Genomic DNA, 23,570 nt, shown 5'->3' on the forward strand with positions numbered 1-23,570 from the left:
ACAGGACTGACTAGGTGTGTGAGTAACTCCATGGATGAGTGGCAGAGTGTGAGTGTCTGTATAGGTGTATGAGTGCATATGATAGTGTTGTAAAGATGAGTGATGGTATGTATGAATGATTGTATGGGTGAATGAGTGAATGTGTGTGTAGACGTAGGAATCAGTGAGTGCGTATGTAGTAACTAGTATTGGTGTGTGAATGGTTTCAAAAATTATACTCTGTATTTAACACTGGGTGTAACAGAGGTTATATTAAAATGTGAGGAGATGCATTGTATTGTCACATGAATGATATCATCAGTAATGTGGTCATTGATGTCAAATGAGATGTCATCAGTGATGTCATCAGTGATGTCATTTGAGATGTCATCAGTGATGTCATCAGTGATGTCACTGACCATGTCATGAATGATGTAATATGTGACATGATCAGCAGTGGATTGCGGGTGCGCGATATATAGTTAGTGCAACTAACTAACTATATATGGAATTTCAATGGTTTTGTGTGAGTAAAAAAAGGTTTTTTAAATGCTAATTCCTAACTATATATGGTCTATAACCTATGGTTTTTTCAGTGAATTTTCAAGGTTTTGTAAATGCTAATTCCTAACTATATATGGTCTATAACCTATGGTTTTTTCAGTGAATTTCATTGGTTTTTTAAAAGCTAATATCTATATCTGTAAAATATATTCTTTATTACGTGACGTATCACGTAGCCACGTGAGACGCCTCATGACACGTCGCATAACCGTGACGTATCGGCTCTGCAGCGCAAACAAAACCCGTAACGTAAGCGCGCTGGAGCACGCTTACAGTCGCATAACCGTGACGTATCGGCTCTGCAGCGCAAACAAAACCCGTAACGTAAGCGCGCCAGAGCACGCTTACAGATATATATATCTTTTTTAACCTTAATTAGCCAAAATCCACACGTGCACATATCTTGAGGCCTTGCAAAGGCACATCAAACAAACAGTCCCTACAATTTTTCAAAGTTTTCTTGATAATCTATTCCATTATTTTTTTTTTTACTGTTTCTCTTGTTACGCTTACCGGGACGCTACCCGGTACGCGAACCGGACGCTCCAAAAATACAAGATGGCGGACTCCCGTTACGCTGCCGGTTAGCTGCCCGGTTCGCGTACCGGGAAGCGCCTCTACCGCGAAAAATCGCAATTATTTTTTTGTTTTGCCCCGCGGGGGACTTTAATATCCCCCTCATCAATCCTAGGGGGTCAGGAGGGGTTTACCTTGCCCCCTTTCCTTCATTTCCCCCTTCGTTTTTCACCACATCTTGTCTCTCGAACCTACCGAGAAACAAGATGGCGGCCGCTCCGGACTGTTTACAATGTTGACAGCTACGCTGCCGGTTAGCTGCCCGGTTAGCTGCCTGGTGAGCTGCCCGGTTCGCGTACCGGGACGCGCCTCTACTGCGAAAATTTTTATTTTTTTATTTTTTCCCCCGCGGGGCACTTTAATATCCCCCTCATCAATCCTAGGGGGTCAGGAGGGTTCTACCTTGCCCCCTTTCCTTCATTCTCCCCTTCGTTTTTCACCACATCTTGTCTCTCGATCCTACCGAGAGACAAGATGGCGGCCGCTCCGGACTGTTTAGAATGTTGACAGACACCGGAGAGCCAATCAGCTTCGCTTCGCGAAGTTCCGTTACGCGTCAGGTACGCGAACCGGGGCGCTGCCCGGAGCGCGCTTACAGATATATATCTTTTTTTGAACGTTAATTTCTCAAAATCCACTGGAGCACATATCTTGAGACCTAGCAAAGGCACATTGGGCTAACAGTCCCTACAATTTTGCCAAGTTTCGTGCAAATCCATTCAGCCGTTCGGGCTAAAAGTGAGGCCAACCGCCCTATGGAAATTAACATGGGAAAAACACGTTTTGGGACCCCCCTTTTTTCTCAGCCCCCCCTTGACGAACCCCCCCCAAATTTTTAGTGGCTGCTCAGAAACAAAATGTTCCATTTTCCTGAAAATGTCAGCCAATTCCGTCCACAAACGCCAAAGTTATTAGACATAGAATTTTCAAAAATCCCATAGAGAAAAAATCCTAACTATACATACCTACTGGCGACCGCCAGTAGGTAATATATATATGTGTGTATATTTCTCTACAAAGTGATCCTTCGACTCTGGGCGCTCAGCTGTGGGTGCTCTGCATAGGGGCGGGATCCAGGCCCAAAACGTACAATTTTCTCACAAAGGATGCGGCACACAGAGTTCTGAAATATTCGCAATAAGGTTTATTACTCCAGCTCAGATATATATATATATATATATATATTTAAATTTCTAAGCTGTGCATGTACTACGGTGAGAGAACTTGAGGTTGTATTCAGTGTTTTACAGAGCAAGGCATCCTCTAAAAAGTGGCGGATGTCCTGTCTGTGGTATTTAAAATGCCATGGACAACAATGCATATGTAATAGTGGGGACAGACATGCTAATTAGCTATCAACTGGCTGGCAACACTCCAAACTAACCCTGGGCGAAGCAGTACGCTACGCTCGCGAAGTTTGCGCAACTTCGCACTACGCGAGCTGCACGTAGGACAGTGCGAACACACGTAGTGCAGCGTAGCATAGTGCAGCGGTTATTGTTTGCTTGTTCGCGTTCCTCAACGTCATGTTCGCGACCGCGAGCAAGCAAAATGACATCCTGGCGATACTCTCAACGTGGGGAGGTCAGGTTTCTCATTGCAAGTGGTCGCGCATGCTCGCGACCACTTGCGATGAGAAACTACCAGTCCGGGTTGAGAAAGCTGCCGCTCGAGTAAAAATCTACTCGAGCGGCAGAAAACTACAGCTCGCACTGTGCAAGATGCCATTTTCAATGATTGCATAGTGCCAGATGCTTGTCCGCACTATGCAATCATTGATAACGAATCTTGCACAGTGCGAACATGCTACTACGCAGCTCGCGTAGTGCTACGTGAAGTTCGTGTAGTGCGAAGTGCACTTCGTGTAACTTCGCGTAGCGCTACTTCGCGAACTACGCCCAGGGTTACTCCAAACCAAGAAGTGTTGGTAGCCATTTTGTGCCTCGGTAGAAGCGAGGCTCAAGAAATCAGTGGAACAAGTGTGCAAAACGTATAAAGGGGGCCGAGGAGAAATACCTTGACCCTCTAGACCTGCTTAGGGGGTTTAAAAAACAGCAAAATGCATGCAGGGTGCGCAGATCCTGCCTCCCCCCAAAAAATTAAACGAATCGTGGGCTCCCGCGCTTCTTTAATAATTAGCCCCCAGGGGGCCATATCCCGGGGGCAAAAATATTACATTTGATGGGGGCCCAGAGGAGCCCCCCCCCCAGCCTCGGGGACCGCCACCCCCCGGGGCTACAAAAAAAATGGGTGGAGGGATCAAAGGCCACCCCCAAGCAAAATACATGGGTGGGGGTCTCAAAGGCCCCCCCAGCCCTGGGGACTGCTACCCCCGGGGCTTTAAAAAAATGGGAGGGGGGCTCAAAGGCCCCCCAAGCCCTGAGGACCACCACCCCCCGGGGCTTTGTATATTGTGGGAGGGGGGCTGCATGACCCCCCTCCTGGCGCCGTTGAGGGCCCTGGGGACCACCACACCCCAGGCCCGGCTCCTGCAGTGTCTCGGGGTGTCCACCCCCGGGACACTGTTGTTTGCTATGGCAGGGCGGGAGCCGAGGCTTCCGCCCTGTCATAGCAAACTTGGTGTGGATTTTGAAAGAGAGAGCAGGGAAACCTGCTCTCTATTTCAAAATGCAAACCATATTGCTTTTCCACACGGGGAGCTGCATGTTAGCAGGTTCCCATGTGGAAAAGCAGTGCCGGCTCCCTTAGGACGCAGGGAGTCGTCTGGGACCATGGGGGCATTGGGGCTCCCCCTAAGGTCCCCAACGTTGTGTATAGGCCCCGGGGGAGGGGGTCCCCAGGGCGAATAGAAATTAATGATAGGTGCTAATTTTTTTAACAGTCAAATTGGGAGCCGTGCACCCAGCGCGGCACTCAGCGCGGCCCCCTGGTGTACACATGCTGTGTGCGCGAATCCTAACGCATTGGGTGCATGACTCCTAACGCGTTGGGTGCATGACTCCTATCACATTGGGTGCGCGACTCCAAGCAAAATAAAGTCTGATTTTTCAGATATACATCAAGGTTATGTGTTTAGATCTTGGGTGGCTCTAAAAAGAGTTGTTGTGTTTATTGAGAGTTTTTGGTACCTATAAGTAAGTACCTATGCAGAGCCTAAAGTTGATGAGGAAGACTCTGTTACCCTCATCTGTACACCATCTCTCCTATAGATGCCATCCATATTGAAACGCAGATTGTTGTGGTAAAATTACCCCATCCTATAATCTCAGAGATAAGCAGAAACAGCTTTATTGACATGTTTCCTGGCTTCTAAACTGTGGACAAAATTGATTGGACCAGTTCCATTTCTGTCTTTGTCATATGTTAGACTAGACAAAGGCAGTTTGGGGGAAAAGTGACATCAATTCTCCATAGGTGTCCTTCAAAAGCAATTCCAGACCTACCTCAGTCAAAGTGGCACCACAGTGCACAATTATGAGGTCAGGGTGTTGGAGATGCAACAAGGATTTAACCAATGGCATCAATTGGTGCCACTTTAATCCTCTCTGTCCAATCCATTTAATGTCTAAATTTGGAAAAGCTAGGTCTTTGTCAATGCCTCTGTTTTCTGCATACCTTTTGCTCCAGAAAATATAGCTGTGTCCCACAATCCATACTCTAAGCATCTTGAAGGGAGGTCTGAATGCACTCAGAAGGTGTCTGTATGTGAAAGGGCAGTTTGACAACTAAGATTTTTCTAAAATGGTGGATAAGATGCAGTTTTGAAAAAAGAAAGGAAATGATTGGCTGATTGCCAAACATTCTAGACTGAAACGTAGGGTGCATGTTTCTGTTTTTTAAAAGCATGTTTCTTCTTGGTTATCAAAAACAGTTTGACAGGAACATTACATAGCATAAGCTGATATTTTGAAAAGTCAAGCACACTTGCTGTTTGGATTAGCAACATTGTGTGCTGAACTAGTGACATGTGTGCTCAGTTGAGTGGTCCATGAACTGTTACTATGGTATCAGGCAGTACGCAGATTGGGGGTAGGGTTCAAACCTATGTCAATTAGAAAGGGTTGAAATGTGGAACCAATAGAAATGTGTGTTAGCTTTTGAATTAATGTGGGAAGCTATGTGATTTGATATTTACATGTATTTGTGTGCAGAATGAGAGGGAAAGTTTGCTATTTTTTGGTTTTGCTAAGAGCAATGCAGTACAGACATTCTGTATAAGAAAATCTGGTGTGTGACTGTCATACTTCTTAATCTACAAATCAGTTTCAGCCTTTGTTTTTAATAAGAGTAATGTGTTTCTCCTGCTAAAGTCCAGGGAGTAGTCTTGTTTGTCTAGAATCACATTGTGAGTCTGTCTGCATTTGGGCAAACATTGTGATAGAAGCATTTGGTAACTTCATGTGTTTGCTGACAGATAACTGCTTAAAAACCTATCCTGTTGTCATGTTTTGGTAGAATTAGAAGCCAGTCATTGCTTATGCATTTGCAAAATGAGTCAGGCTTTCACACTAAAGTGCAGTACTAAAATGTGTAGAATGAGTGCAGTCACCTTACCACTTCCAGACTAGTGAATGTGTTTTGGTAAAGTCCAAGGGATAGTGTTGCTTGTCTAGAATCACACTGTGAGTCTGTGTGCATTTGGGCAACCATTGTGAGAGAATCATTTGAGTACTTCATGTCTTTGCTGACAAATAACTGCTTAAAAATCTATCCTGTTCTTAAGTTTTACATGTGTAGCGTTTTTTATTTCTATTACTGTGAAGGTAAGATTAACTAAGTATTAATATGCACAACGGTCTGTGTTTGCACACTGGTGAAGAATGGGGGGATGGACGGAGTAGATATATGTGGAAAGATGCTCCATGGGCGTTTTAAGTTACGGAATAAAGTTACCTTGAATACTGAGTGTCCCTGGGGGGGAACTAACCCACCAGATATGTGCAGAAAATGCCAGAGAGTTGCATTGTAGTGAGGTACAAAATGGGACATGGCTTCGGAGCACCTCTCTGCAACGCAGATGTATGGTGTTCAACAGCGAGACATGGTGGGCTGCTAGGACCCAGGGACTTTTAAGATTAAAAGAGACTAAATTCCTCAACTTAAACCACGTCACAGAGAGTGTTTGCACATGTTACATGAGGCCCCATCCCTTCCCTACACCACTCTATAAACATGTCCTATGAGACTTTGTCAAAACCTAAGTACTTATAAATGTATGTTGTTCTCTGTTTGCACTGTTGAAATTACTCTACTTATTAGTCATATAGTTAGGGATTGGCCTAGCCACTAACCCTAGTATAAGTCAATTTAAAGCTACAAAGTATTAATACAGTCTTCAAAATACCTAGTTTATACCTCTGTAGTTTTGGAATCACTCTGTCATAGGATCCCATGTGACCTGAAAAAAAAGATTTGATTGGTTCATAACATTTCCAATTGTGCCTATTGAAGGACTGCAATCATTTCAGTCATTCTTCTTTGAGCATCTTTGGAGATATATGTTTCCGTGCTTACCTCCTGTCACTCTCATACAATTTTTCAAACAATAAATTAGCAATATGTTCTTAATGTAACAGTCTGCCAATACCTAAGCACTTATGTGGCAAATTTAGAAGCATCCTGTGCCAACAATATGTCACTTTTTGTAACATAGTAATGGCGCAAGACACTCTTTCGTATTTACAAGGAGAGGAAAAGGCACTCTGTGTATCTTTTCTTTTCCATGTAAATACGACCTCATCATACACACCACTTTTCATTGAAGGGGAGTTCTATAGGTGTTGCTGTGTGTGTTTGCATAGAACACTCATAGAACAACACACATCTCCAGATTTATCATAAATCATAAATCTGGACATGTGTTTGAATGCTGCACCATTCTCCATTTGATGTAGCAAGGCTCAACAAGGAGAATTATTTTCATTTCTCCTCATTTTTTCTCTTTCAGTATATGCTGCATTGCACATCAAACATTTAAGGAGAAAAATGCCTTCACTGATTGTTTTTGAGCAGCAAGGTGTGTCTTCCTGCACAAAAACAAACTCCACATGACACAGATAGACACAGTTTAAGCACCAGTGCAGATGGAAGCATAGACTTGTAACATATTTATGGACATATGTTGCATCCCTGTGCTTCGGAAGTACCACAGCACACTGCAGCTAAAGAGGTTACAGTGTCATGCTGCAGCACTTCCTTATAGTTCTGCACTTATACATTCACCATACACTACTAATGCATTATTTCAGTCAATTATACACTACGCGTACATTCAACCAAACTTTCACACACTATCATACAAATATAGCTCTCTTTTAACCAGAAAAGTTATGTCTGAAAATATATATTTTTTTAAAAATAATTTTCGTTTTATATTTTTGGGTGCTTTTTTGAACAATTTTGTGATTTTGCCAGTTTTTTTCAAAAGAAAACAATTGAACAGGAGGAACAAAACAATCAACTGCAGGAAAAAACCCAAATAAGTCTAGCACCAATGATTTCCCTGTGCTCTGCAGATAAGATCTACAGACTGCTCTCCGTAACACAATAATTTGTTGCATTTATTACAGTGCACCATCAGTTGAGCAAACTGCAGACGTATGTCCAGATGTTGTGGCGATGACGAAGTACCAAAGGTGCGTATAACTGCAGTTGGAGGGTTTTCGCAGAATCTTCTGCACTCCTCATGAGCCAGGTTCACAGGGTGCAGCATCTTCAGGTTTTTAAACATGCTTACCGTACCACAGGAGTACTTTTTGGTAAGACCTCCTCTGGAAAGCACCCTCTTACAAATCCTGCAGGTCATTTTAGTTGCATTAACTTGTTTTTGGCCTGCAGGGATTAAAAATAAATTCCAGACAACGACGTGTATCTTTGTGGACGTGGAGCCTCAGGAAGAAATTCATGATCCGAAGAGTGGTCTGAGTCTGATGATGGCTGCTGTCCTGAAGCCAGTTTGTGCAGTATTGAGTAAATAGCACAAAGGAATGCAATCAAAAAAGGTTCTTCTCAATTGAGAGTTGTTCCTCCAAAGAAGGTCCAAGAAGAAAGATTGAAATGGGTCGGGTCCTTCAATAGTTAGAATAGGAAGTGTTATGAACCAATCAAATTTCTTCTTTTTCAGGTCACGTGGGGTCCGCGCACCCTATGCACAGGCAGCACGCACCCAACGAGATTTCGCGAAATTACATTTAAAAGTAATATAGGTTATTAAAAGTAAGAGTATATTGTTTTTATGATTAGCTTAGATAATTTCTTGCCCTAATATTTATATTAAATACATATATATATCTTTTTAGACATCAAAACATTTCGCGGGAGTCGCGCACCCACCTCGTCTAGCACGTATATGACCTCACGTGGAAGCGTGCGCGCGTCGCACAAAGTAATACGTATATGTCGCGTATGCGCTTGGAGTCGCGTACTGCTCGCATAGTGATCGCGCACAAAAATACGCACCCATCGCACACCCTATGCGGATCCTACACAACAATCCTAAAATGGCGGATAGGTTCGGCGCAGTGATCGAGAAAGGTACGCTTTGGGTGCGCGACTCCCCCCCAAAAAAAAAAATTAAAAAACAAAAAACAATGAAAATGAAAATAATATATCTGTTGTGAAAAAAAAAATGAAAATAATATAAATATCTTTAAAAAAATATAAAATAAAAAAAACAATATTAAAAATATGTAGTGTAATTTAAAAAATAAAATATGTAAAAATAAATAGTTAAATTTTTTTTGAAAATCAGTATAAAAAAAAATACAACAATACATTTAAAAAAATGTCATTTAAAAAACCTTTGAATTTACTGAAAAAACATAGGTTTCAAACATGTTATAGTTAGGAATTACCATTTAAAAAACCTTAGAAATTCACTGAAAAAACCATAGGTTTTAGGGTTGTTATAGTTAGCAGGACATTTCACTCGTACAAAACCATTGAAATTCCTCTGTTATAGTTAGTTCTACTAACTATAACTCGCGCCCCCGCAATTCACTGCTGATGATGTCACATATTACATCATTCATGACATGGTCAGTGACATCACTGATGAAATCACTGATGACATATCAAATGACATCACTGATGACATCATCCACGTGACAATCTGATACACCTCATCATACAGTAGTATAACCTTTCATCACTCATTATAAAATATGGAGTACCATATTTGAAACCATTGACACACCGATATAAGTTTTTAAAAACCCACTCAGTGATTCCTAGATCTACACAGACATCTAAACACTCACCTATAAATTCACTCATACATGCTGACAAAGATCAATAGAACACTATCAAATATAGTTACACACATATTTCAACATTACACACCAGCATACATCCTATTCACGTATGCAGTCATCCTACTCACTTATGAAAACAATTGATCATACTTACATTTAGTCAGCTACACACTTATACAAACACCACTCTATTTATTGATATAGATAGTAACTGATACTTAGTGTGTTATAAAATCACTATTACAAGTATACAGTTATCTATACAGTCACTCATACAATCACTGAGTCTTATGTATACTTATTTATATACAACAACTGTCACATACACTGCCTTTTATATTTCTACTTTGTTGGACATGTATCATTGAAAAATATATTTACTCATCACTACACCCATAAGGACATTCACTCACCTAAACAACTGTTTCGACATGCAGTCTTAACCTCATATACGTACTAAATCAACTATTTACACATCTTTGGACAGTCACACACCTTCCACCCAAACACACACACATTTACTCTCCCATACAAAATACCCACTTAATTAATGAATAACTAATATAGACTTTCACATAGCTACTAACCAACTTATGCAGTAGTTTACACAACAAGAGACAGAGTGATACAGATATTCACACAGTTTAATCACTATCCCATATATTTAGTGACGCACTTTAAATTAGTCACTTAAACAGTCAATCACACTGCTAGTAAATCCTTCATCCAGACACTTATACTTCCACTCATTCTTCAATGCAGATTGCTATATATATAATGAATATTTAAATATCGAACCAAACCACATTCACTGGATGATGTCATCAGTGTTGTCATCAGTGATGTCATTTGAGATGTCATCTGTGATATCACCAGTGATGTCACTGACCATGTCATGAATGATGTAATATGTGACATCATCAGCAGTGGATTGCGGGCGCGCGAGTTATAGTTAGTAGAACTAACTATAACGGAGGAATTTCAATGGCTTTGTACGAGTGAAATGTCCAGCTAACTATAACACCCCTAAAACCTATGGGTTTTTCAGTGAATATAACTTTCTTCTCCACACTTTGCTAAATGCACACCGAAAAAATGGACACAGACCCGATGTAAGTGCTAAGATTGCTTTACTTCGCTCCATTTGTCGCCATGACGTGTTTCAGCTCAATAGAGCCTTGTTCACATGACATGTCGGAGTGCGATTTCAGTGCATTTTTAAAGTGCTAGTGCAATACGTAATCACACCACATGACCTGCCAAGCATAGACATAGACAAAATAATAACAGATGTTCAACATGTTTCAAAAGCCATCTACAGATAGTCGTAAAATACCAGAGATCAGCCATATTTCACCATGCTTTTTTTCAAGGTTCAGACAGTGATCAAAGGATATAAAAACAATCTAAAAACCATAATAGGTTGACCGATGAACAGTGAAATACTGAAATATCCCCCAAACTATTTGCATAGCTAACAATGACCAAAAATGTCCGAATACAAGATGAAGTTACTTTGCAGCATACTGTATATGGCCGAATCTCATAACTCTAACGTGTCCACAATATGGAAGACAAGATAGAGATATTTGTAAGTGTAGGATAAATGCCTAGTAATGCCTGGATGTTGGTCATGATGCAAAAGTGATAAGAAAAATGCCTATCATGTTTAACGTGGGGTGCAAATAATCATATAAAAATGTTTAAATACATCTTTTGCAGTAAGTAAAACTGCTAAATATGTTACGGATGCCTTTCAAATAATATATGCTCATCTTTCTCTATATTCAAATGTGCATGCCATGAAATAGCATGTTGGAATCAGGGAAAAGGGAAACACTGGTGCATCACAAAGCTTTTTTATATGACAATGTGCCTAAAATGATGAAAAAATATAACGTATTGTATATGTATCATAGTCAAATACTGATACTTAGAGATATATCTCCTGATCATGAACAGTACGAACCGCATGTTTCCACAAAATATAGTTGTGTTAAGCCATTAATTTCATAAACTTCTATATGGTGTATACAGCCGTATACACCACTTGTTGATGCAAATGTAGCTGTGCAAACATGCTTAATTCCTATGATCTGACTTGAGTAAGGCTACTTCTGAGGTAAACATATACGATGTTGAAATAAATACATATATAAAAATGCATATAAAAATTGAAACATAAATATACATATCATTATAAATATGAAAATAAATATATATATACAAATAACTATGTATTTCGCATAAAAACATTTCCTGATAAAATTTGTAATTTAAACCATTGGATAATAAGTTAATATGCATCGTAGATTGATCTCACATCATAATATTGAGATCAAATTGTGTATAGCCTAACACAGCAAGTTAAAATCACAGATCAGGCTGAGTCAGCTCAACCCATGACTAATTACTATGGTTGCAGATTACAGACATGTATAAAGATCTTCCGTGACATGAAGACCACCTGGCAACTTGGTATCAAGTTGTAATATGTATTGAATCTCTAATTTTCTCAGGTTTTGGTCTCTGTCACCTCCATGCCTACTGGGTGGTATAGTGTCAATCCCAAAGTAGCACAAATACTTGTTATCAGATTGATAAAATTCTCTGAAATGCCGAGATACCGGGTATGTGTTGTTTTGGTTTGTGATTGCACGGAGATGTTGAAGGACCTGTTTGTGAACCTGTAATTTGTTGCTGCCTATGCATTTAAGGCCACACGGGAACATGAGCACATAGACAGCATATTCTGTTTTACAAGTTAGCAATTTTGGAATGTTGTATTCCCTATCACAAAACGGCGTGGAGTATGTACTGGTATATTTGCCATCGATACATGCTTTGCATGTCTTACATTTATAAAATCCCTTGTGTGTCTGTAACCAAGTTGTGTTGTCGATAATCTCAGGGTTGGTTGTGACTAGACTGTCTCTCATAGAAGGCGCTTTGCTGTAGGAGATGGACATCCTCTGCGGTAGCAGGGGTACAGTCACCGGATCATTAAGTACAAGAGGCCAACTAGTTTGCAAATTATATTTAATGGCTTTATGTTGTCGACTATACCCCAGAATCATGTGAAATTCATTGACAATGGAGCTAGTTGCACATGGTTTGGACACTGTCTGTATTTGTTTGTCTATAAGGAGTTCATCCCTAGACAAGCTCATTGATTTGGAGATAGCCTGCAAGATGATGTTAGGAGCATAGCCTCTCTCAAGAAATCTAGATTTGCTCTCATTTTGGGCTCTTTTTAGATCAATCTCATTACTGCATATCCGCCTAAGGCAAAGCATCTCGCCATATGGTATGCTGTTGATCAAATGTTTAGGATGAGAACTGTGTGCATGTAAGGTAGAATTACCTGCTTTCTCTTTTCTTCTTTTCTGTATAGTCGTGTCTCTATATGATTGTTGTGGATGTAGACTTGGGTGTCTAGGAAATTGGCAGATGACTCACTGATAGTAGCTGTAAATTCTAAGTTTAAGGAGTTGCAGTTAATTTGTGTAACAAAATTCTGTGCCTGCTCCTTCATGCCTTGCCACACCATCAGGAGGTCATCAATGTACTGGAGCCATTACATGGCTCTTGACTGTCAGTTGGTATTCAGTGTTAAGAACCAGCTCCTCCCACCAGCCCATATGCAAACATGCATAGCTGGGGGAGAAGCTGGCTGCTATCGCCACACCCCTTGTTTGTTGGTATAACAAGTCGTTGAACATAAAGATATTGTTGTTCAAACAAAGTTCAATCATAGAGTCAAGCATCTCACTATGTTCTTGATCATATATAGGACATTGTGCCAAGTAATGTTGTACACTTTAATACCATCTTGGTGTTGGATGCTGGTATGTAGAGCAGAGACATCCAGTGCTATTAACAGATAGTCTTCCTGCCACTTCACATTTTTGATTTTTCTGATAAAATCGCCCGTGTCACGAACATATGACGCCAACTTTTTAACAAACACTTGCAGAAAATAGTCTACATATTTGGACAAATTTTCTAGTAGCCCGTCTTTTGCTGAAATTATTGGATGGCCAGGAGGTTTTTCCTTGTCCTTGTGTATCTTAGGAATGAAGTATATGGAAGGAGCAGTTGGATTGACCTTTTTGAGAAATTTGAATTCATCTTCACTGATCAAGTCTTTTCTCCTCCATATTGCCAATTTCTTGTAGAAGTCCAGATATGTACCTTTCAGATGTGCCGTGTTGCTCCGACTATTACATGAGCGGTCATTGAGTTGACTGAAGGCCTTGTTTTGCTATTCCTCCTGTGGCCAAAGAACAATGTTCCCACCTTTATCACTGTTGCGTATGACTATATATATGTTTTTATTTTTTTATTTTTGAATCAGGCTAAAATATTGTTGGTCCTGTCTGCTGTATCTTCTTTGTGTCGTAAGCACTGAATTATTGAGTTTTTTTAAACCTGACGTAACAGTTTCGTGGAACACATCAATGGCATCACGTGGAGCAATTGGATTGAAGGTGGATATAGGTTTGAAAGGGGTCCTGACCCTCATACTCCCACGGCTCGTTGTTTTATCTGTGGATGTACTGGTCACGGGATGTTAGGTAGTTTCAACATCCCATAGTTCCTCCAGTTCATGGAAAAAGGGAAGATCTGATTGTGTTAGGTTGGATTGTACACTCACAACTTCATCCATTCCCTTCTGTTGGATGTGGGTGTTGTCACCCTGAAGCAAAAAATGTTTTTTCAGCTTGCGTTTTCTGAACCCTTTGTAGTCGTCCATCCTAGTAGATGCATAATTAAAATCATTGTAAGGACAGTATGAAAGACCAAGACCTAAAATGCGTGTTTCTTTAGGTGTTATTTCATTTTAGTTAGATTGACTATCGTTTTGTTGTTTACTGTTGGCTGGTTTATCTCTTCTTCCAGTATCCTCGACCTCTTTTTTTGTTGTTGTTTGCGGTGCTTTCCTGCTTTGCGCCTCTGCCTTCTCCTGTAGTTTGCAATTGTCCTGCGTAATTTCTTTGGGGACTTGGGCGAAGCGTTTATCTTCTCTCAGCTCTTCACCTCGTGATGATTTGACTTTTTGTTGTTCTCTCTGGGGGTGTCTCATTTCTGATTCTGACTCACTCCCCCCTGTGGAACTGAGATCCAAATATGTTGTCTCATTGGTTGCCCCCACTTTTCTTGATGTAGGATTTAATACGACATTGGGCGCACCTGATGGGTTCTTGAGTTTTAAGACACGAAGCGCGTCATATTTTTTGGCAAATGTAAAGATTTTCCCTAGATCGTAGTCATTCTTATCTCTTAAAAATGTATAGGCTTTGCGTTCTTTGATTTTTTCTTCCTCTTTTTTGAGTCTCATTGCCATTTCTGTACGTAGTTTAAGGATTTCATCCTTCTCACCTAATTTATCCAGTTCTTCATTCAATTCATCTATTTCTGTTAGTAAGCGTGCCCGGTCAATGTCCGCATATTTTATCAAAATCAGGATAAGTTTGCTTGAAGATTCTAGATTGCACTCTGCCCGTTCACGCATGAGGTCCGGGTTTGGATCCTCATATGTAGGGGCAGTTAAGATCCTAAGGCCTCGAGGGATTCTTTCAACATCGATGTACCTTTGGCGAGATCTTGACTCCCACCATTTGCTTTGTTCCATACGCATCTTTTTTTCTAATATTTTATACTTGTTTTTAATCAAATTCGTTTCAATTGTACTTGTGCTTTCATTTATTCGGGCGCTGCAGGTGGCCGTAGGAGTGTCAGAAAACATTTCCATTACAGCCGCCTCTCTTTCCCGCATCATGTAAGCCGACCTTTTGGAGTTAACACATTTCAATATTGTTTCAAAGCATCACGCTGTATAATCCAGATCGCCTTGCTTTAGCGCACAATTCTCCACCCAGAATACCCTGTCGTCCTACCTGAACCAGTCTGTTTCTTCCGAGTCCTCCGACTTGGTTTTCACCGATCTTCACAGGGCGCTTGGAGAATAATGGGTTCTGGGGGGTCAGACGCACAAGTTCCTTTGTTGGACGTAGTGCTTCCACATACATGCCAACATTTCAGGAAAGCAAAGTGGGAGATTTAAAAAAAAAATCGGGAGAATGGGGCTTTGAATCGTGTTACTGGCATGTATGGGCTTTGGAAGTGTGCTGCTGTAGGATCAGACATTTGAAAAGCAAATGCACGTTTTTTTCTTACCTTTTAGATGCATGGAGCATAATGGCAGGCAGAGAGGGTGATGCAAATGTTGGGCACTGACCTGGCAGGTTGTTGGCAGTGCATGCACCCCCACCCCCCCCCCCCACCCCTGTGGCAGCCCGGGCTGAAACAGCTTTCCCCCCACCCCCACCCAGTACTTCGCAGGTCTTTAAAAGACGATTCCCTTGTTAATGACGCTTTGTTGGTATTTCACCCCTTCGAGAGCCCCTGCATCGCCACTCTTTGCTGGAAGAATTAGCGCTTTACACAATAGCCCTGTCAGCTGAACCCCCCCAAAGAATCGTTTTTTTGTTTGTAGGAATCGGGAGGCGGGAGACTAGCCCATAGCTGCAAAGGTTTCAGATTGCCATGTGTGACATTTTCATCATTTCAGTGTAATTATGAGTGACATTTCAACTACTATGAGTGACACGAGCAAAATCAATCAATGAAGACGAGGGGAGGATATCAATATCAGAAATTATACAGTCCTGTTAAGTATTACACATCAAGAGTTGGACTAACACACACAGCTGCCAAGTTTTTAGCATGCATACCAGTGACATTTTTATGTTTACACTCTACTAATTAGTGGTGTTTACGTCTATCACGTGTGACACTTTTAACAATATTGTATCAAGAGAAGTTAGAAAGAAAGCGTGTATGGGACAAAATAGCAAATCATCATCCATGTACTGAAACACCTGGATTAGATCACCAAATCCACAATAGGGCAGTTTTGGATTTCTAAAGCTGTTATACATCAGGTTCCACTGTACTGTGGTTCCTCAAATTTTTTTAATAGCATTCAAAATCTATATTTCTTTCATTGCAACAACTAACTGCCCCGCCATCATTAACAACCATATAACACTCCTTACTGCTCTTTTGCCCCCCCCCCACCCTCCATTATTGAAATTCCTGCGCCGAGGCCTCAAAATAAAAATACCAGGGACAGGGCAGAGAACTGGGGAGGGAAATAACAGGGAGTCACAGGATGAATTAACAGGACCACAGACAGGGCAATAACATCGGAGGGGGCAATAAGAAGCCATCAGAGGGAGCATTAATAGGGAGTAGAGCGGGCAACAACGCCTCAGAGAGGACAATAATGAGACATCAGAGGAGGCATTAATTGTACAATAGAGAGGGCAATACTAGCGTCACAGTTGGTATCAATGAGGCATCACAGGGGTCATTAACACGGAGAGCAGTACAAAAACGGCATAAGGCAGGACAATAATAGATCATGGAATGGGTTAATAACAGGGCAATACATAAGGAAACCATACTACTTCGAACAGGGCACTAATACTGCATCAGAGGGGGCGTTAAGAGGGCATCAGGGGGCTTAACACGGCATCAGAAAGGACAATGGTAGGGCCTCAGAGGTGTCAATAACAGAGCATCAGTGGCAGGAATAACAACAAATTACAATCAGCACCCTCTATCCCAGGCTCTGCAGTACTACAATGCCCCCCTGAGTCAGGGGGTGATCTTCTAATGCCTGCCTCCACCCCTCCTAAGCAGCAAGAGCACAGTGCAAAGAGGGACCCTCTCAGGCAGAGTGCAAAGACAGACCCTCTAAAGCACAATGCTCTGGGCCACAGCATGAGCCCCAGGGGAGAGTGAGACATAGCCCCCACCTGACTTCTGGTCCCAATCCCCACTCTGCCCCTGCAAAGCAGACACATAACTGCGCTGAGAGAAGTGTCCGGTGCAGTACAACATGGAAGAAGCACATAGTGCTCCCTCAACCAGGCCCAGACCCTCTTACATCCCCCTGCCCCTGTTCCAACCACCAAAAGTACGACAGACAGGGCATTGCCACCATGTGAGGTGACGGCACAAGGAAGAAATTATGTTCTGTGGAACCCGCTCCGCTTAGTGTTTTTGTACCTGAGGGCCCGCAGTTCCTAGAGACCGATGCAAGACAAGTTCTACTCCAAGAAGACCAAACAACAAAGAAAGCAGGTGCCATCGTAGTCCTGTGTTGAAAGGTCGCTGGGGGCTCCCAATTTCCTTGAGACCAAAGACAGGTGAGCGCCGTTACACTGTAGAAAGGTAACAGGTGCTTCCCCCAGCCCGCTCCGTCCATGTCTGGAGTCCATGTGGATGCATCCAAACAGTGGAACATGAGCAGGAGAAAGAATGAAGCAGCCAGCTCCCTCATGGGCATGCAGAGCAGTGTCTGACACATTGGCAGCCAGCAGGTACTATGGGGGCTGTGGGCCTTCCCTGTGACCCCCAACATAGTCAGACGTGGGTGAGTAATTGATGTCTCGGGGCTGTGAGCACCCTTCTCATCCCTCCTCCCTGCCGAAAATCGTGGAAAAATACATGGAAAAAGGCCCGGTATTACTGGGTCTGTGTGATCATTCCTGATGCTAAACAACTATTCTGCTTTCCTTGATCTTCAAACAGGTAGCGCTGCCTGACTGCCGGCGACTCCGACGCAGCTGACACCTCAGGCCTCAACGAGCGAGCCACCGCACTTCCACCCCCGACATCCGCCTTACTTGGTCCAGGTGGCTGTGTGTCCTCAGAGTTCTGGTGGCTGCTGCAACTGTGATGCCAGGCCTCATGACTTCGTCACTGACGTCCCTGTTGTGTTCTTGGGGGCGTGTGTGACCTGGGGGCATAAACTGGGGGCCTACTCTCAAGGGGCACCTGGGATGGCCTAGGCCTGACACGTGGCCGGTTGCAAATAATGGACACAGACACGGGATGAAGCTTCTGGCTCTGCGCACTGTCGCCAACTGGCATACGTACGTGCGGAGCCCCTATTTATTTAAACAGGTCACGTGGGCTTACGCTGCACGCCTGTTGCATCACAGTCGTGCATGAGCTGGAACGCAACATTCCTCCTAAAACATAAAAGAAGAAGAACACGAATGCATAGAATCAACACAAGGCACTTCATGGCAGTCACTGAGTTATGTGCTTGTTCGATCAGAGTGCACAGTTGTGGCTTACAGTTAAACTGGACAGTAAACATGCGGTGGAAAAAGTCTCACATAAGATGGTCACGAAGGCGACAGGATGGTTCTGGATTACTTCTCAGCCTGTAGTTGGACGTCCCTCGATTCAGGGTGACGCCACCCCCGGCCGGGGATGTAGGACGTGGGCTGGTGGTCTCGGAATCAGGCTCCCCTCGTTCCAGGCTGGCGCTCTCTGCGTCGTCATGACTTTCACAGTTCACTTCAGGAGGGATGTCTCTCAGACAGCCATCTCGAGATACAGTGGAGTGTAAGGTTGCTGGCCTTGCTGACGCCCGATTTTCGGGAAACTCTGGAATGACCTCTGGTTCAGTCTCAGGGTGAAACAGTTTGAAATGGGACACATTCTGGGTCACTATTTCTCGACCTCTGGTGGCCATGATGCGGGTGCCCTTCACACTAATGACTCGCCAAGGTTTCTTTTCGTAGGTCAATCTGAATTTTCCGCTGGTTATTCTATTCTTCAGCAGTACGAGGTCTCCTCTGTTAATCCTGGCTGCGACAGCTCTCCTCCTCAGGCTGATTTGGGCATAGGACCTTTGTCGCTTTGTTGCAATTCTATTTTCATCGGCTAACGCTGGTGTCCATTGGGGGTGATGAGGAATGGAGTCTGCCACTACCCGTCCCATGAGGACATGTGCCGGAACTACCCCCATAGTGGTGTGGGGTGTCTGTCTGTAGCTCCGCAAGAACGTAAATATCGCCATTTCCAACGACTGCCCTTTGTCATGCGCTATCCGTATCACCTTATTGAGAGTTCGCATGAAGCGCTCAGCCTCGCCATTTGCTTGCGGCCATCGAGGAGTTACGCGACGATGCCGGATTCCTAGGGTACTCAGGTAACTGGCTAGTTCCTGGCCTTGAAATGGGGGGCCATTGTCCGTTCTTAGCTCTTGTATCATTCCATGGGCCGCTAGGATTTTCTCCAGCTTGGGTATGACTTCGATGGCGCTGGGGGTGGCTATTATTTCCACTTCTGGGTATTTCGAGTGATTGTCAATCACAACCATGGTGTGTCGCCCATCCGGGAGACTGCCGAAGTCCATGCTGACGCATTCCCATGGCCGTTGTGGTCGCAGTTCGACCATGATGGGTGCCTCTCGCGGAGCATCTCCTGTGACTTGGCAGGCGGCACATGATCTCACGGTTTCTTCTACTAGGTCATCCATGAGTGGAAACCATACCTTGGTCCTTAGTCGTGCTTTAGTTTTAACCATCCCTTGGTGGCCGACATGGGCCAGTTGCACCACCTGATTAGTCAGGGCAGAGGGTATCACCAGCCGGTGACCCCGCAATAAAAATCCGGTGTCATCTTCATTTAGTTCTCCTCTCACATTGTGAAGGCTCTCCATGATGCGTTGCGCTTCAGGTGTGAGTATCTTCCACTCTTCCTTGGCCCGGTGCCAGTTTCCACTTTGAAGGGCTCTCCGCGCCCGTTGCAGGCAGTCGTCTCTCTGAGTCGCCTCCGCGATATTGCACAGTGTTAGTGTCCGTGGACAGGAACGGGCAGTGACGCACTTTACATAAGCTTCCGTATCAGCAGCGTCCTCCCGCTCTGCCTGAGTGGCTGCCCTCGGATGCCGTGAGAGGTAGTCTGCTGGATTTCTTGATCCGGGTTGGGACTCCACCCGGCAGTTGTAGTCCTAGAGCTGTAGCATCCACTTCTCTATGCGAGGTGGGGGTTTCGTCGAGGTCCCTGAGAAGAGGGCGACCAGTGGTTTGTGATCCGTGGCTACTATGAATGGTTTTCCGTATAGATATAGGTGGAAGTGCCGGCACCCCCAGTGTATTGCTATCGCCTCCTTCTCAATTTGGGAGTAGCGTTGTTCGGTCTCTGTGAGTGAGCGGCTGGCGAATGCAACCGGGGCCCAGTCTTCTTCCTCTCGCTGTTTTTGCATTAGTACGGCACCTAGCCCGGCTGGGCCAGCGTCGACTGCCACCAAGGTTAACTTCCGAGGGTCAAAAAACGCCAGAGTAGTGGTGTCTGAGAGGGCTGCCTTGATGTCATCAAATGCCTTTGCTTGTTCTGGCCCCCATTTCCAGGGCGTGTTGTCCTTCGTGAGCTCTCGCAACGGAATTGTGAGGTTGGCGAGATCTCGGATGAATCTCCCGCAGTAGTTGACCATCCCGAGAAAGCTGCGGACTTCTGTGACGGTGGTGGGAGGAGCAGCTTCTTTGATGTTTTTTACTTTCTCGGGATCGGGGTTGACCCCCTCGGCAGAGAATGTGTAGCCAAAGAATTGTAGTTTCTGCTTCAGAAATTCACATTTCTCCCTGTGGAGGGTGAGGCCAGCTTCCCTCAGCTTGCGGAACACCTGCGTCAGTCGCTGGTTATGCTCCGGTATTGTGCGAGCGTGTACCATGATGTCGTCACTGACGTTGATTACGCCAGGTATGTCAGTGATCAGTTCTTGTATCACATTCTGGAATACTTCAGCAGCGCTGGACACGCCGAAGCTGAGCCTGGTGTATCTCCAGAGTCCCACGTGGGTCGAGAATGTTGTTATGTTCCGTGATTCATCATCGAGCACCAGTTGGTGGTATCCGGACCGCAGATCTAGTTTTGAAAACCAGCATGCTCCCGCCATCTCTCCTATCAGATCGTCAATTGTGGGCGTGATGTGACGCTCCCTTTTGATGGCGGCATTGGGGAGACGCATGTCCACACAAATCCGGACGGCTCCTGGTTGTTTCGGCTTCCGTGTGACTACTATGGGTGATACCCACGGCGTGGGGCCGTCACTTTTTCTATTATGCCTGCAGCCTCTAGGTTTTTGAGCTCCTCTTCCACGAGCGGTCTGAGATGGAAGGCGATGCGGCGATGCCTCAAAGCTACCGGCTGAACAGCCTGGTCGATGTGGAGGTGTACTTTGCGGCCTGTGAACTTCCCAATGCCCTTAAAGATGTCTGAGAAGTCTGCTACGAGCTGCTGTACCGACTCTTGATGCACTCCGAACGCAAACGTGACGACTCCAAGATCTTCCGCGGCCCTGCATCCCAGTAGCATGCCCTGTCCATCTTCCGACACGAAGACGTTTGCGGTGACAGTCCTGCCTCCATGGGTGATCACGGTCTTGAACTTCCCGCGAATCTTGAGAGGAGTGTCCTGGCCATATGCAAACACGGTGATGGGAGACGGACTCAGGATTGGCGGCGGATCCATTGTCTGATGGAGAGCGGCACTCATGAGGTTGATGGTCGCCCCTGTGTCTACTACCGCCATGAGTTCCTGTTCAGCTACTTTGATGTTACATTGAGGCAACTTCCTGGTGCGTCGAGTCGCCGTGCCAATCATGTGCACTTTGTGCACCGTCCTCTCCTCTTCCTCATCGTCGTCCATGTCACTCTGGCTTGGGTCACCCTCTGGTAGGGCGTTTACCACCTGCCGGGGCTTGCGGAATTTCTTCGATCAACAGACCTTTTTGAAATGATTAAATCGACCACATCCTGAACACCTTTTTCCTCTGGCTGGGCATTCCGATGCTTGATGTGGTGTGCCTCCACAGTATCCACAGGATCTTCCCGTTGCTCCCGCGGTGTTCCCAGGGGCTTTCTTGTTCCACTTCATCGGTGGCTTCACCTGAATCTTGTTGACTGGTTCAGCTTTTACCGGCGCCAGGAGGGCCGCTTCCATGTAGGCTGCCCGGGCCTTGGATAGTTCTTTGGTGCGGCCCAGAGTTAGGATGTCGGCTAAAGGCTTCCCCGACTCTTCCAGGATCTGTTCCCTTAATTTAGCAGAGGCACAGCCTTGGATATTTTGTCCTCGTATCTCCTCGGTTGCGTCCGCAAACCCACACGTCAATGCCAAACGTGTTAGCCTGGCATGGTACGTGTCCAACGACTCCTCCGGCAGTTGTCGAGCTTGTCTGAAGATAAACCTCTCATAGTCCTGATTGGCCATTGGCTCGAAGTAGGCGTTCAGGGCATTTATGAGTGAATGATGGGTTTTTGGTGTGGCCTCTATTAGTGTCTTGGCAATATTGTGTACGTCCTTGCCTCCTAGATGGAGCACCATGGCTCTCTTCTGCTCTTTGTGAACTTTGGTAGCCTCAAAGAAGATCAACAATCGGTCTACCCAGTCCTTCCATTTAGGGGCTAGCGACGACGGCGAGCCTTCCACCACGAAGGGCTCAATGGGGGGTATCGTGGCCATGACTCTGTTGTTGGGGCACAGGGCACAGTGTGCTGGGTGATTGCCTCCCGGCTCTCCGGGTCGCTGCTTTCGGTGTGACGAGTGTGGCTGTGGCCAATGCTTGTTTGGTGCTGGCAGGTGTCAACCGTCACTGCTCCTGTGTGAATGCCTTGGTGCAAGCCCTCCTGCTCTGAAACGAGTGTCTTTCCAGACCTGTGGTTCCCCCTATGTGTTATACGTGGTCTAGGTGCAGCTGGGCTCGCGTTTTCCCCTGTTTCTGCCTGTGTCCGGAGCGCCTCTGGGATTCTGTACCTCCCTCGCCGATCTGGACGCTTTCTCCAGTGCGTGGCACAACGCCCGCGCGATGCGTGAGGTTTGGAAGGCCGCACTCGGCCTGCGCATGAGCGAGGGGCGCGGCCCAGGCCTCGTCACGTTGAAACACCGTTTATTCCCGGCAGCGCGCTTCACGCACCGGCTGCCTGCTCGGGTGTGGCGCTGCAAGGGATGGCCAGACAGTCGGCCTGGACACCGGCTGCACGCACGGTAGGTGGGGGCTTCTGACCGGCAGGTGTGCGAGCGGGGTGCAGGGGCATGTAGTGTCTCACCTGCCGTCCCGGCGGATCGCCGTGTGCTGCACTCCGCTGTGCACCGTGTGTGGGGCCACGGGGCGCGAGCACCACGAACTGGGGCTGCAGGCTCCCAGCCGCCCCGATCGACAGTCAGCAGACCACACACACGGCGAGGGCACGACCACCCTCGTCGCCAGTTGTTGTGTTCTTGGGGGCGTGTGTGACCTGGGGCATAAACTGGGGGCCTACTCTCAAGGGGCACCTGGGATGGCCTAGGCCTGACACGTGGCCGGTTGCAAATAATGGACACAGACACGGGATGAAGCTTCTGGCTCTGCGCACTGTCGCCAACTGGCGT

The 23,570-nt window shown here is 45.0% G+C and overlaps 1 protein-coding gene across 2 annotated transcripts in view; it reads right to left on the reverse strand.

Annotated features, from left to right (window-relative positions):
• LOC144823117 (putative methyltransferase DDB_G0268948) overlaps window positions 1-23,570 on the reverse strand; it is a 245,705-nt gene that overhangs the window by 76,297 nt on the left and 145,838 nt on the right. The gene's annotated exons all lie outside the window — the stretch shown is intronic.

Source organism: Lissotriton helveticus, chromosome 3_1 (genome assembly GCF_964261635.1).
Source record: "Lissotriton helveticus chromosome 3_1, aLisHel1.1, whole genome shotgun sequence".
Taxonomy (NCBI): domain Eukaryota; kingdom Metazoa; phylum Chordata; class Amphibia; order Caudata; family Salamandridae; genus Lissotriton; species Lissotriton helveticus.